A 14185-nucleotide genomic window follows, 5' to 3' on the forward strand; every position below is an offset into this window, starting at 1 on the left:
AAAGTGAAATATGCCTTAAGAGTCCTCTAGTTGGAATACAAAACTGTAAGTCAGAGTTTCTCAGTTGAGATACTACTGATATTTTGGTAGGAGAATTCTTTGTTGTGGGGGACAGTCCTATGCATTGTAGTGTGTTTTGTTGTACCCCTGGCCTCTACCACCTATGCAGCACTCTCTCCCCTAGTTGTGCCAAACAAAAACATCAGACATTGTCAAATGTCCCCTGGGGGTAAAATCATCCTTAGTTGAGAATCACTGCTATAGATAATTCTAGTCTTTACTTTTGTAAGAGTAATCTGAGCCAGTCTTAGAATCATTGAACCATAGCACACAAATGCTACAGTGGTCCTTCGGGTGTTTTCAGAGAATAAAAGGAGAGATAAATGAATAAGGGATATATTTTGAATATTTTTTAAGGTGTGGAGGAAAAAGAAATTTAGGAAGAACATATTTCTGGCTTGGCTAACTTTATAAACGGTATATTAACTGAGAAGTGGAATAAGGAATAGGTGCAGGTCTTAGGGTAGTGTAGTGCAGTTTAAGGTTTGAGAATTGAGTTTTTATGGAACATTCCAGTGGATGTATGCAACAAACAGTTGGATATAATGTGAAGCTCTGGGGTGAGGTAAGATTCAAGAGCCATTGGTATTTAAATGGTAGTTAAAAGGAAGAAAAGGGTGGGTGAAATCACTCAGGCCTAGTATGTAAAATAACAGAGCAATGTTCTGGATAGAGCCCTTGGGATATGAAAAGTAAGTCAGGAGATGAGGAGAGAGAAGTTAATTATAGACTTCAGAAAGGAGTTAGGATGAAAAACAGGAGACAATGAGAATGTTAGCATGAAATTGAAAGTAGTTGATACTTTAACCAAAGAATGTGGTAATTGGTGCCAAACAGGGTATGAAAATCCAACAAGGTATCTATTGGATTTGGCAATGTAAAATCAGTTTCTTGGATTTTTCACTGTGAAGTCTAGTGGTGCATCATTCAAAGCCCACTTACGTCTCCTTAGTCAATGATAACTTGCTTCAGTCAGACCAGCTTATGCTGATCTTCTCTTACACAGACTTCCTAAGGCCCTTGTTACGCAGTTATGTCACAATTTCACGTTTCATCACTGTTTTATCCAGTATCTTGGCTTTCAGTTCAAAGGATCTCAAAAGAGAAGTATAACTTCCTTTGCTCAATGTTTGCCCTGTGTTTTACAGAGACACCATAAAGGAAATCTTGTTTACAGCTTGCTTGAGACCACAGTTGTAAAGAGCAGAGTGAGAACTAAAGTTTAAGACTTTGACTTCTAAAGAAGACCATTGATTTTCAATTCACTGTTCCTTCTTCTTGGCCATATGTTTATGTATATATCTTTGTTAAGTATTTGCATTTTAGTAGTCTATATAGGAACTGCCAAGTGTTTTATTTGTATCTTTATAAGAAATAGTATGTGTTTCTAGAAACTTGTTATTCTGAACCTTAGTTTTAAAAGACTCTTAAGGATAGAGAGCAAACTGAGTGTTGTTGAAGGGGAGGTGGGCAGGGGGATGGGCTAGATGGGTGATGGGTACTAAGGAGGGCACTTGTGATGAGCACTGGGTGTTATATGCAAGTGATAAATCACTGAATTCTCCTCCTGAAACCAATACTACACTGTATATTAACGAACTGAAATTTAAATAAAATAAAATAAAATAAAAGCCCAGTGATTTAATTGAATAAATTATATATACTCATTATGTAGTTATTATCAGAGGATTTAAAAAGAAATCAGCGGTCTCCCCCTCCACCACGCTTCAATTCCACCCCTGCAGTGAAAACACTGTTTGGAATCTAATGTATTTTCTTTCATCCTTCTTCCTTCTTTATGAACATGTATCAAACAAATATACCCTTATATGGTTGGAGATTAAAAAAAAAACAGATTTTATGAAATTAGTATAATAAATTACAATATTATTGTGCATTTTTAAATTTAAGTCCATGTCAAGGATATACCTTCAAGTTAATACATCTGGATCTACTACATTCAGTATAATAGAAGTACACTATTTCAAAGTATCAGTGTAAAGTTATTAATTTAGTCACTTATCCATTGATGCATATTCATGTAGTTTTCAATTTGTTAAAAACAATGCTTTAATAATGAATATTTGTGGTTTTTATAGGTACATTCAAATAACAATGTTTTCTATATTTAAAATGTTATTGGGGCGCCTGGGTGGCTCAGTCCGTTAAGCGTCTGACTTTTGATTTCAGTTCAGGTCTTAATCTCAGGGTCATGAGTTCAAGCCTTGCATTGGGCATGAAGCCTACTTAACACAAAAAAAGCAAAAAAAAAAAAAAAAAAAAAGTGTTGTTAATGATGAGGGGCCTGCCCACTTTCCCTGACCTAGTTTTTCTTTTTCTCTCCTTTCACTTCATGGGACTTCTACTTTCCTGTTTAATCAGCTTCTGGGTACAGTTTACAATCACATAGATCAGTCACTACCAATCACAGCAGGCTTTAAAGGGGGAAGTTTTAGGATTGGACATATTTTTGAATTATTTGTTGCTAAGTTTTTCATTTAGCCTGTTCTCTGTGTTTTGGTAATTCTTGATTTGCCACATGCTTACAGTGCCACTAGCTTGGGTTCCAGGCAACCAGGATTTTTCATCTGTTGCAGTTAAAAATGACATGTGCTTGGTGCCTCCAGTGTTAATGTCAAAACTGGGCATGAAGTGTCTTTAACTGAAACAACTAATTAAGCTAAAATAAAATATACTCCCTTCGCTTGGTCTTAGCTACTATTGGTTATGTCATTCATTATGGAATGCTTTGGAAAATATGAGTACTTAGTCATTCTGCTACAATTTTCTTTCTTTTTTTCTTTTTTTGGCCTTTTTAAAAATGTTTCTTTCTTATTCTCCATCACATTTTAGGAAGTTGTGAAACCTAACTAAGATTGTGTGAGATGAGGAAACTAGAAAAGTAATGACCCAGGAAATTAAGAAAGTTACTTAAAGGAATACTACTCAGAAAAAATGTTCATTGTGTCCCTCCCTGAATCCACTTTTACTATATTGAATTTCCTCATATGATCAAGTATTTAAACTTAGAAAATCTATAGGAATTTTTAGTGAGACAAATTCCCACTGAATGATTCCCATTCATTCTATTGCATGCCACATAACTGCTAAGAATAACTGGTTCCTAATGTATATTTTAAATATCAGATTTTGTGCAGAACATAAGAAGAACTGAATTACGTATTTTTTCTCTTCTATAATTGTGCTATGTAAAAACATCAAACGGCTCAATATTGGGCTCCAGTCAGAGCTATTTACTAGCCATGTGATCCTGGTCAAATCATTTAACCTCTTTTGGGCCTTGGTTTCTTAGTATATAAATTGAAGGGGGGAGGAATAGATTCTCTAAAGAATTTTCTAACTCTGAAATTGTATGACCCTTAAATTCTATTGAGGATAGAATCTCATTAAACTTGGACCAGTGGTGTCCCTTAAAATGAAAATGTCTTGGTATGATTGCTGTTGTAATGTGCGAATGTTCTGAAATTAAATCAATAAAGTGAAATCCTTGCCGCTCTTTCATATGCATGATTATATTGTTTGATGTTAAACAGCTGCTATATTCTATCATGGCTGTAGCCCTTCAGTTCTGGTTGGAATGACTCTTGTGTGTATACTAAGAAATAAAACTAATGCATGATTCAGCACCTTTATAAATCAAAGATTCTATTACAGGCAGAAAATAGCCCAACAATACTATTCTATTACACTTCAATGGCATTAGAAAGAAGAGAATACATCAAGTGAGGAACATAGGCCTTGCCTTTTTATTCTGCAATACAATAAAAAAGCCATGTAGGTTTTAGTAGTTTCTTCTGCCCAGTGGTTAGTGCATTGACACCTATGTTGAATGACATTGTCCAAGGCATGCCTCTATTTTTTTAAAAAAATCAATTCTCTTCTGTGCTTTGGTAAAGAATACAGAGTCCAGTGGATCATTTTTTCAATCTAGCTCATTTGAAATTTTACTTCCTGATGCCTCACAGGGAACAACTGCACAAAATATGTATTGGGAGAACAATATATATGTTTTTTTGTATTTGTATATAAAATGAGTTGATTTGATAAAACAATTATATTTGATATAAAATTATTTATTTATTTATTTATTTATTTATTTATTTGAGAGAGAGAGTGTGCACAAGTGAGGGAGAGGGGCAGGGAGAGAGAGAGAGAATCTTAAGCAGGGTCTGCCCTCAGTGCCAAGCCCAACATGGGGCTTGATCCCACAACCCTAGGATCATGACCTGAGCTGAAATCCAGAGTTGGACGCTCAACCAACTGAGCCAACCAGGTGCCCCTTAATATAAAATTTTAGCTGTGAAATGATTCTAAAGGCATTTCTGTTGTGTAGTCTATCCCCTGTCTTCCAAACCTATGTTTTATTCTATGGAGAAGAGTTAGACATTTATCCTTGACTTTTCCATTTCCTCCTCCAACAAACTAGGAGCTGTCATTAAAGCTGCTATTTAAAAACCAACAACAATTGTAGATTCCATATATAGTAGGTTGAGTAATTTACCTCATCCCAGTCCCATATAGCACCAAGTGTCAAACTTATGAAATTTATTTGGTATAGGCAATCAATTTTACAAGTGGCATGATATTAATAAATTATTGAATAAATGAAGCCTGTTCATCACACATTACAACATTGCATAGTAGACAACAGCAACTGTGGAAAATATGTGATAATGATTCTACTTTACAAAATTTCAAAACTTGTAAGATAAAAACAGAAAGGACAGAGCTAAACCCAATTTGTAAAAATTTTTAGGACTCAGGAAAGTTTGAGAATGAAGAAGTGGGTGATGTAGGAGAGATGGTAAAAATAGTGCTGTAACCCTCAGGAGGACATACATATGACTATTATTTTGATTGTCTCATTAAAATCATTCAATTTTGAATGTAGCCACTCTCCTTTGTATAAATTAACTTAATGAGAAAATAGTGTTTCCTTGAGAACTCGATGGATTATATCTACTCTCTAAAGACATAAGCTCGTGTGCTACCATGTTTTGTTTTTCTCTTTTGCAGTTAATATTTATAAATATAGAAACTATTTATTTTTCCTGAACAGCAACTTGGTCAACTTCTGTTTTTATTATGGGAAGGCTAACTAATGTCTTAATGTCAACTTAGAAAGTAGAATTTACGCACATGCCCTATGATCATAAGAAGCATTTTTGTATAATGAGAGATTAAAGCAATGCCTTTGGCTAATAGAAGCAATATCGTTAGGAGCTGTGTAAAATTACCCAATACATTAAAGTAGTTTCCAAGGATTTAATTCTAAAAAAAACATTTCATAAAATAGGCAGGCATGAAATAATTTAATAATTTAAAACCAGGGTTGACTTCACTGTTTTGTTTTTATAGTGAAATAAATCAGTTATTGCTGAAACCCAAAGAAATGACACATAAATACGTCCTCAGTGAAGTAAAATCAATCCTACAGGTCATTGCTTGACTTTGTGGGTTAAAGTATCTTTCAGAATCTTATTATTAGCACTGTTGCATTGGAGGCTTCTAACTGCATTACCATAGAGAAGAGATTTCATTTTTTATAACAGCTTGCTACCTTTCAAAATGCAAAGTTTTAAGTACAGACCACTTTGAGTAGACTTGATTTTCCTATTTGAAAGAGATTGAGCTTGTTGTCAGTAACTTGTCTCAAAGGCAAACTTTCAAAATTTACGAATTATTGAAAAATGTGGAAAGAACAGATGGATAAATGATTGCTGGCATGTTTAATAATGAATGCTTTTGAAATAGGTTGCTGTGTTTATGGTTGGCTCATTTTACCTTCTTTACCACCTTCTTAATTTAGATATCCCCCAAGCTGAAGAAGAATAAGAGAGGGAATCCACTTCTGTCATTTTATTTTACTGCCAAATCCATACTGTAATTTATTTTCCACAAGCTGTTTTCCAAATGTCATGAGATTAGAAGGGTGTTTGTTTTTACTCAATTTTAAGTGTTTTTGCATATGAGAAATGCACTGGATTCTGTGTGTGCATATCCGCTGCATCTCCAAGGGAAACAACAGCAAAAAATAGCTTGCCAATCAACAGGTTTAAAACCTAATAGAAATGTTTTCAGTGTAGCGCTATGCTTTTGTGCAGGGTTGCAAAAGCATATTTACTTACCTCTATTTCTTCATTCCTTTTCATTTCCGTATGAAAAACAGTTTGCTTTGATCTGCTTTTTATTTATGTGTGCATTAAATCAAGAAAGTACATGATACAATTCATACATTTTGGAACCAATAGAATACTGTTATCAACTCAAAACAATGCTCATATATTGGCATGGCTATCTATCAGCAGATAGATTATAATCTATAAAAATATATAAAGATTATATATTATTCTTGAAGTAGTGTCTTTTACAGGGCTAGTTTTGTTTTTCATCCCACAAACTTTATCACTGTTTATCATTCTTTAACTAAAAATATTCTTCTGAATAGGAGAACTAAAGAAATTATTTTGCTTAAATAGGACATCTTGTTTCATTAAGGAAACTAATTTCATGCTCCTTCTCAGAAATTTCAACTAAACCTTGGGGAATAGTATATAAAAAATTCAAAAAGAAAAAAAGAAGGATGTGCCTGCCTTATATTTAATTTTCTTATTTTAATTATATTTTTCCAATTTAGGAAATTTACATTTAAGCTACATTTGCACAGCATAAAGTTGAAAAATTAGTTGAAATTATCTAATGGATTTGCATTTAAATAGACAATCTAAGAAAAAAGTCAGATCTTAATGTTCTCTATCAGGAAGACATTATAGCTTTTACCAAGTTGTGATTCCCACACAGAAATCTAGGCAGTTGAGGAAATAAGATAAGGCAAGAGGAAGAAGCTAGCAGAAACACTGGGAAAATATTGCATTAGAAGTTTTGGGGCTTACTCATCACGAAGAACGTCCTATAGTGTCTGAAGTTCATGGCAAATATCCATTAGGAATTTTGAAATCTTCTATTTCTACTTCATTTTCTGTATCTGTGTTTATCAGTGATTCAAATTCAACCTCTCTTCTTTGAATTCTGAACTTCTTAACAAGTACTTTTTTCTGCATTATCTTCTGTGAAACTGGTGTCTATCCAGGGCCACTTCCTACGGTTGTGGAGAGTGCTTACTCCAGAGTGGCACTCTGGAGTACCTTAGGGCTGGGCGCCATCCACCTGGATGCACACATAGGTGTTGTGTAGGCCAGCAGCCTTCTGTCTCTATCTCACAGATAACTGCTTCCTCTGTAAACTGCCTTCTGGAGGGGATGGTGACCATTGTCCAGGCTTCCTGCCTCATGGTTACTTATGCAAGAACATTTCAGAAATCTGAAGATCTCAAATCTGCCTCCAAATAGGGAGTGCAAATGTTAGGTTAAAACCTCCTCAGGGCGCCTGGGTGGCTCAGTCGGTTAAGCGTTTGACTTCAGCTCAGGTCATGATCTCGCGGTTCTTGAGTTCGAGCCCCGCGTCGGGCTCTGGGCTGATGGCTCAGAGCCTGGAGCCTGCTTCCGATTCTGTGTCTCCCTCTCTCTCTGCCCCTCCCCCGTTCATGCTCTGTCTCTCTCTGTCTCAAAAATAAATAAAACGTTAAAAAAACAATTAAAAAAAAATAAACCTCCTCTAAGAGCAGCAAAAAGGAGTTAAAGATTAGTATTCCTGAAAATCATGAGTCAACTGGAGGCCAGACATTGAGAAATTTCCTATCTGAACATGTCCACTTATTGATAAAATAGATATTATATTTATTAGCTGAGAGTGAAGGAAAATGGGCAGAATGGGATGTAAGGACAGCTAAGAAATGGACTCACTGAGATGGAGATAGCATGAGTGTATAATTTATCTTCCATTATGGGGCACTTTTGACAATGTGTTAGTTTCCTGTTGTAACAAATTATCATACAGTTGGTCTGCTTAAAAAACAAACAAACCAACAACAGAAGTTTGTGCTCTCACAGACCCATTCCTTTATCAGTTTCACTGGGCTGAAATCAAAGTGTCAGCAGAGCCGTTCTCCCTCCTCCCCAGAGTCTTTAATGAAGAAATCTGTTCCCTGCCTCTTCCAGCTTCTGGTGGTTGTCAACTTTCCTTGTGTTGTGTCTGCATAACTCCATTCCCTGCCTCCGTGGTCACCTCACCTTCTCCTACTTTGTGTTTGTCCAGTTTTCCTCTGCCTCTATCTCATAAAGATACATGTGATTGCAGTTAGGGTGCCCCCTCATAATCAGGATGGGCTCCCGATCTCAAAATCCTTACCTTAACTACATAAGCAAAGATCTTTTTTTTTTTTTCTTGTCATAGATGGTAGCATTTACAGGTTCCAGGTATTACCATATGGATGTCTTGGAGAAGGGGGCATTATTCTGCCTACCACGGAAGGTAAAAGAGAGCACTGTGAATAATTATATAGCAGCAACAGGGGCAAATGGGTATTATCCCAGGTAAATGAGAATACTGACACCAAAGTGTTTTCACTTTTCTTCTAAGAATTTTATTTTTAATTAAATTGCATGATATATACATATATGTTTATAAAGTGTAGTGTATTATGTAGTGTAAGCCCTGGTAGTTGGTTTTCTCTTTTTTTTTTTTTTTTTTTGTAATGCAAGTTCCTGATTTAAGCTTTGGTTGCAGAGGCATCCAATTCAACAACAGTTATCTTGAATAAACACATTTCCAGTCACATGGCCAGGTAAAGAGCCAGGCCACGCACCCCACTCCTTTGTTTTAGAGATCTTGGTTTGGGCCACTTGTTTTTTCTCTTCCCAAACTTTAAATTCCCACTCTTACATTTTAAATTCACCAATAAAGAAAGAGTCTGTGAAATCTTAGGCCCTCACCCTTGACCCCAATAAAAGCAGAACCCCAGACCTGTACTCTCTCTACCTGTGACCTTGATGTGTGGCCCCAGGTGTGCTATGTAATTTCCAAGATCTGTAAGTAATAAACGTTTTTTTAAAGTTTTCTGGTGGTTATTGCTGAAGGGCAGCTTGTGATCATAATAACCTTTAGGACCAGTCCAGCCACAACATTGGTTATTGATGAGCTGAGACCAGCACACAAAACAATATGTATATACACATGCATACATGTACATAGTTTAAATATTCAAATAGTTCATTATGGCTTATGGAAAATAAACTTCTACTTTTGCATCTCACTTTCAGAAGTGATCATTTTCAACTCTTTTAGCTGTATTATCTTTATATATAATATACTGTAAAATACTATAAAATATATGTATTGGTCTCTGCCCCTGTTTCCTGGCATAGAGCTTGTAAAGCCCTTGGAATTTCCTAGAAAGACCACTAGGATCTCTTAATATTTGGTCTTTAACTCCAATTCCTGGCACAGAACTCCCAACCCCCCCCTAGAATTTCCTGGGTGATGGTAGTGTTCTTTTGTGTCAATGAGGTAATTTTGGCGGGCTCCCAGATAGTTTCAGGATGGGAGCTGGAAGCCAGAAAGACCAAGCTGTGATTAGAAGCTTAGAACTTTCAACGCTACTGCCCGTCCTCAGAAGGGGAGAGAGGCTGGAGATTGAATTAACGATTAAATCATGCCTATATGGTGAAGCCTCCGTGAGAATCCCAAAAGTATGGGGCTCGAGGGGCTTCCAGGTTGGTAAACACATCTACATGCTGGGAGGGTGGCATACTCCAAGTTTACAATGACAGAAGCCCCTATGCTTGGGATCCTTGCAGACCTTGCCTTATGTTCTCTTCATCTGACTGTTCATCTGTATCCTTTAAAATATCCCTTGTAATATATCAGCAATAGTAAGTAAACTGTTTTCCTGGGTTCTGTAAACCATTCTAGCAAATTATCAAACCTGAGTAGAGGGTCATGGGAACCTCTGATTTGTCAGATAGGAGTTGTGCATAACCTGGGGACCTACTACATTCAACTGGCATGTGACGTAGGGAGCAGTTTCGCGGGACTAAGCCCTTAACCTGCGGTGTCTGTGCTAACTGCAGTTAATATCATGATTGAATTGAATTGTGGGGCATTTGACTGGTGTTAGAGAGTCAACCAATGTGGGGGAAAACCCCACACATCCAGTAACAGAAATGTTGTATGTGAGGAAACTGTGTTTTTCCCTTGAAACATACTTTTACAGCTGTTTCTTGATTTATCAGTTTTAGCAGGTACTCTCAACTTTCAACTCATTAGTTGGTTATGCGGGTCAATCTCTTTTGTTTTTCTAGATCCAATCTCTGTCTCTCTCTGCTCTGTTCTATGTGCTGACAGGATGACCACTATGGACTGAATCACCAGAGCCCCCTTGGGCTCTAATAATTGCATTTTGCCAGTGAAAGGTATTGGAAAAGGATCTAAGTGAGGTCAGGAGCAGAGGGAGGTCATGTGTCTGTTCCCACTTCCAGATGATCCTTCCTTGCCAGATAACAGTTTAATAGTGGCCGTGTTCCCCTACCTATGGCCACAACTCCTCTCGGGGGCCCTTTCCCATAGTTATAGATTTTGTAAGTTCCCACATTCATGGTTTCTCTCTTGCCTTCTTTTGTAAGGCTGGGAATAGCTTCACACTATTGTTAGTCTCTGGGTGCATCACCATTCTATTGAGTTCTTTAATCTTTTTCTCAACTCTATAAATAGCCCTTTCATTAAATTTTCTTCAACTATCTTTTGAATAATCTATTTTTTGCAGAAACCATGACTAAAAATGTTTATCTCCCATATTTCTCACTCACACACCTTTCTTCTCACATTCTTTCAGCATAATTGTTCACTAGTTAGAATATAACTAGAGGGGCACCCAGGTAGCTCTGTCAGTTAAGCGTCCGACTCTTGATCAGTTCATGATCTCAGGGTTTGTGAGATCAAGCCCCATGTTGGGCTTTGCACTGGCAGCAAGGAGCCTGCTTGGGATTCTTTCTCTCCCTCTCTCTCTGTTCCTTCCCTGCTATGTCTCTCTCTAAAATAAAATAAATGAACATTAAAAAAAAAGACTATAACTAGAAAAAACAGGACTTAACAAAAAATACTTTAAATAAGTATTTAAACAGAAGGAATTTACTTCAGGAAATCAGCTAGTCAGTTGATAGATGCATTGGGAACCCAAAACTGAGGGGAGGCGGGGCAACACAGACATTAGTATCAGCCAGGAAATAATCACCACCTCTAGGTTAGAGAGAGAAACCTAGGGTGGTGTTACTGGTGTCTAGGGCTCAAGATCACTTGGCAAATGCTGGAGCCATGGCAGGACTGTTTGGAAGGGTTACTGGAACAAAGAAGGAGATGTAAACATTGCCAGAGAAGCCAGCTGATGCATAGAGGGAGAAGAAACCTGGATTCCCCTTACCTTCTGCCGTCCAGTCTCCCTTAAGTGCCTCCCACTGTCTAAAACCTACATGCAAGCCAAAGAACAAAAAACTTGGAAATGTAATTTCCAGGAGTCATACCTCTGAGATACAGAAAAATTGTTGCAGGGAAATTCTGGGGCATTTGCACTCTTTCATGTAGGCCACCACTCAGTCTGGGCTTTAGCAAACTATTAGATCTGCTTCTAGTTGCTTCACTTTGCCCATTAAATGCCAGATCTCAGGTAAGTTTACCTATCTTGATCAATTTTACCTCATTTAACCTAATGTTCTATTCTCCTTGGTCTAGCAAACTTAAAATCCATTCCCATTATACCTCCTGATTTCTTGCTTACACAAATTAGCAAGAATTTGCAATTACATTGGATATAAGTGCTATCTCCTCCCCACATCTTGAAATTCCTCCGTGGATCATGCCAGAATCTGCTTCTTCATGGGCAGTATGAGTGGAGGGGTTTGTTCTTGACGAGTTGCCTTTCTTTTTGCAAGGCAACTGATTTTGTAAATTCATTACAGACTCTTTTTTTTCTTTCAAACAAACTTTATTTTTAATAATCAGAAACTGGAAACAACTTTAATGTCCATCAACAACTGATGGGTGAACAAGTGTATTACATCCATACACAGCGAAGTATTACTCAGCAAAAATAAATAAATAAATAAATAAATATTAATCTGTAAACAATTATGCTTACCGAAAGAAGGCAAAAAAGCTTTATTATTTAATATATATTATTATATTATTATTATATTAATTATTGTATAAAATTCCAGAAAGTGCAAATTAAACTATACTGTGAAATAAAACAAATCAATGGTCGAATGAGAATGAGGGATTAGGGAGGGGTAAGAGGAAGAGATTATGAAGGGGCAGGAGAAAACTTTTGGGGGTAATGATATGCTCATTACTTTAATTATGGTGATGGTATTACAGGTGTACACATATGTCAAAATTCATCAAATTTTACAATTTTAATGTGTGCAGTTTATCATATTCCAATTATACACCAATACAGCTATTAAGAGATAAGATGCTTCCACATAAAAATCTGGATCTCCCATTTCTCTTAGAAAATCAACCAACCCTATATTGACTCAACTATTTCCCACTTCTCATGTCTTGGTAGGGTCAGCCCTGCCTCAGTGACAGCAAAAACTGGAGAACAATTAATACCATGTCCACCCAAACACTGGCTCTGTCACAAGACCCACCTGAGACTGCAGGATCTCTCTTTCCTGCCCTGGTGTACCTGTATGTGCAGTGATGTCTAAGGTCTACAGCTGAGGGAGTATAGGAATCCAGAAAACCTTTTGATTATTTGCTCTGACACTGACCTCTGTCAGAGGAGATAAAGAGGTCTGTAGGTACTAAGGATTTCTGTACACCTTTAACCCAGAGACACAGTCACATGAAATTTGTGTACGCCCTTCAGAGTAGATACATAACCTCTAACCTGCCACAAACTCTACCATTCCCTAATTAATGTTTCTCTATAGTGTTTCTATATTATGTTTTTTAATCTTAATGCTATACTTTATTAAATTTAATTTTTGAAAGGTTTGCTTTCTCTAAATAAATGATAATCAAACCTTCTCTAAATAAATTATAATCAAACCTATTTTAGGATATCTAGGGGCACCTGGGTGGCTCAGTTGGTTAAGCGTCTGACTTCAGGTCATGATCTCACAGTTCCTGAGCTCAGACGTTGGAGCCCACTTCGGAACGTGTCTCTTTCTCTCTCTGTTCCTCCCCTACTTGTGCTTATCTCTCTTTCTAGGAAAAATAAGTAAATAAACATTATTTAAAAAGGATATCTAAATAAAACAATATTTGCCAGACGTAGCATTACTAAATGTTAATGCTTAAAATTTTGGAAAGTAGTAAAACAAAAATTGTATCTTTACCCTTAATAAATTTGAATGTCAGGAAAAATGACAATATTCTATGCATCAGAACAAGAAATATATCAATTCTGTTTCCCACTTAACCTCTGAAGGTCTTATCTGCCTACTGTATTTTGTACTTCACAGGGGCTGTAACTTCTGGGTAGGTCTCTGGAGACAGCTGTACCTCAACAGTGCTGGGGAATGTGACACATCCCTAGGCAAAAGGAACTTAAGACATGTTGTTCCCGAAAGCACTGGAGGTTGTCATACCACTTACCCCTTCATTAGGGTGAGCTTAGGGCTCATAGGAGATCTTGACATCTAGGGCATAAGATTACTCCCACAAGGCTGAAAACAGTTTTTCCTAATAAGGCTTATGCAGCGTTGCCAATTAGGCCAAATTAGACTGAGCTCTGTTCTCTGCCATTTTGCCATCTTTGATACACATAAAGTTTGGGGCCCTCATAAAACGTGTTCTCCTCTTTGAGCTGGCAAAGCCCATATCTTGCTCTCTTTTTAAAAAACAGTTTAGTGACATATTATATTTAGCCAAATGTACCCCAAATATTATCATTTAACATATGGTCAATATAAAGCTTGTAAGATGTTTTACATTCTTTCTCACTCTCTCTTTTTTCATATTATATTTTAGAAATCCAGTGTGCATTTTATAGTTATAGTATATCTCAGCTCCGACCAGCCACATTTCAAATGCCCAGTAGTTATATGTGACCAGTGCCCACCATATTAGACAGCACAACTCTATTTAGCTCACAGTCCTAGTTTTCTTTCAGACTGTGGAAAGCAATCAACACCCTTATATACAGGTGTGAAGGGAAGAAATGGGCTCAGTGAGTCATGACCTGTTTCTTGAAAGCCCATTT

This window comes from Panthera uncia, chromosome X (assembly GCF_023721935.1).
Source record: "Panthera uncia isolate 11264 chromosome X, Puncia_PCG_1.0, whole genome shotgun sequence".
Classification (NCBI taxonomy): Eukaryota; Metazoa; Chordata; class Mammalia; order Carnivora; family Felidae; genus Panthera; species Panthera uncia.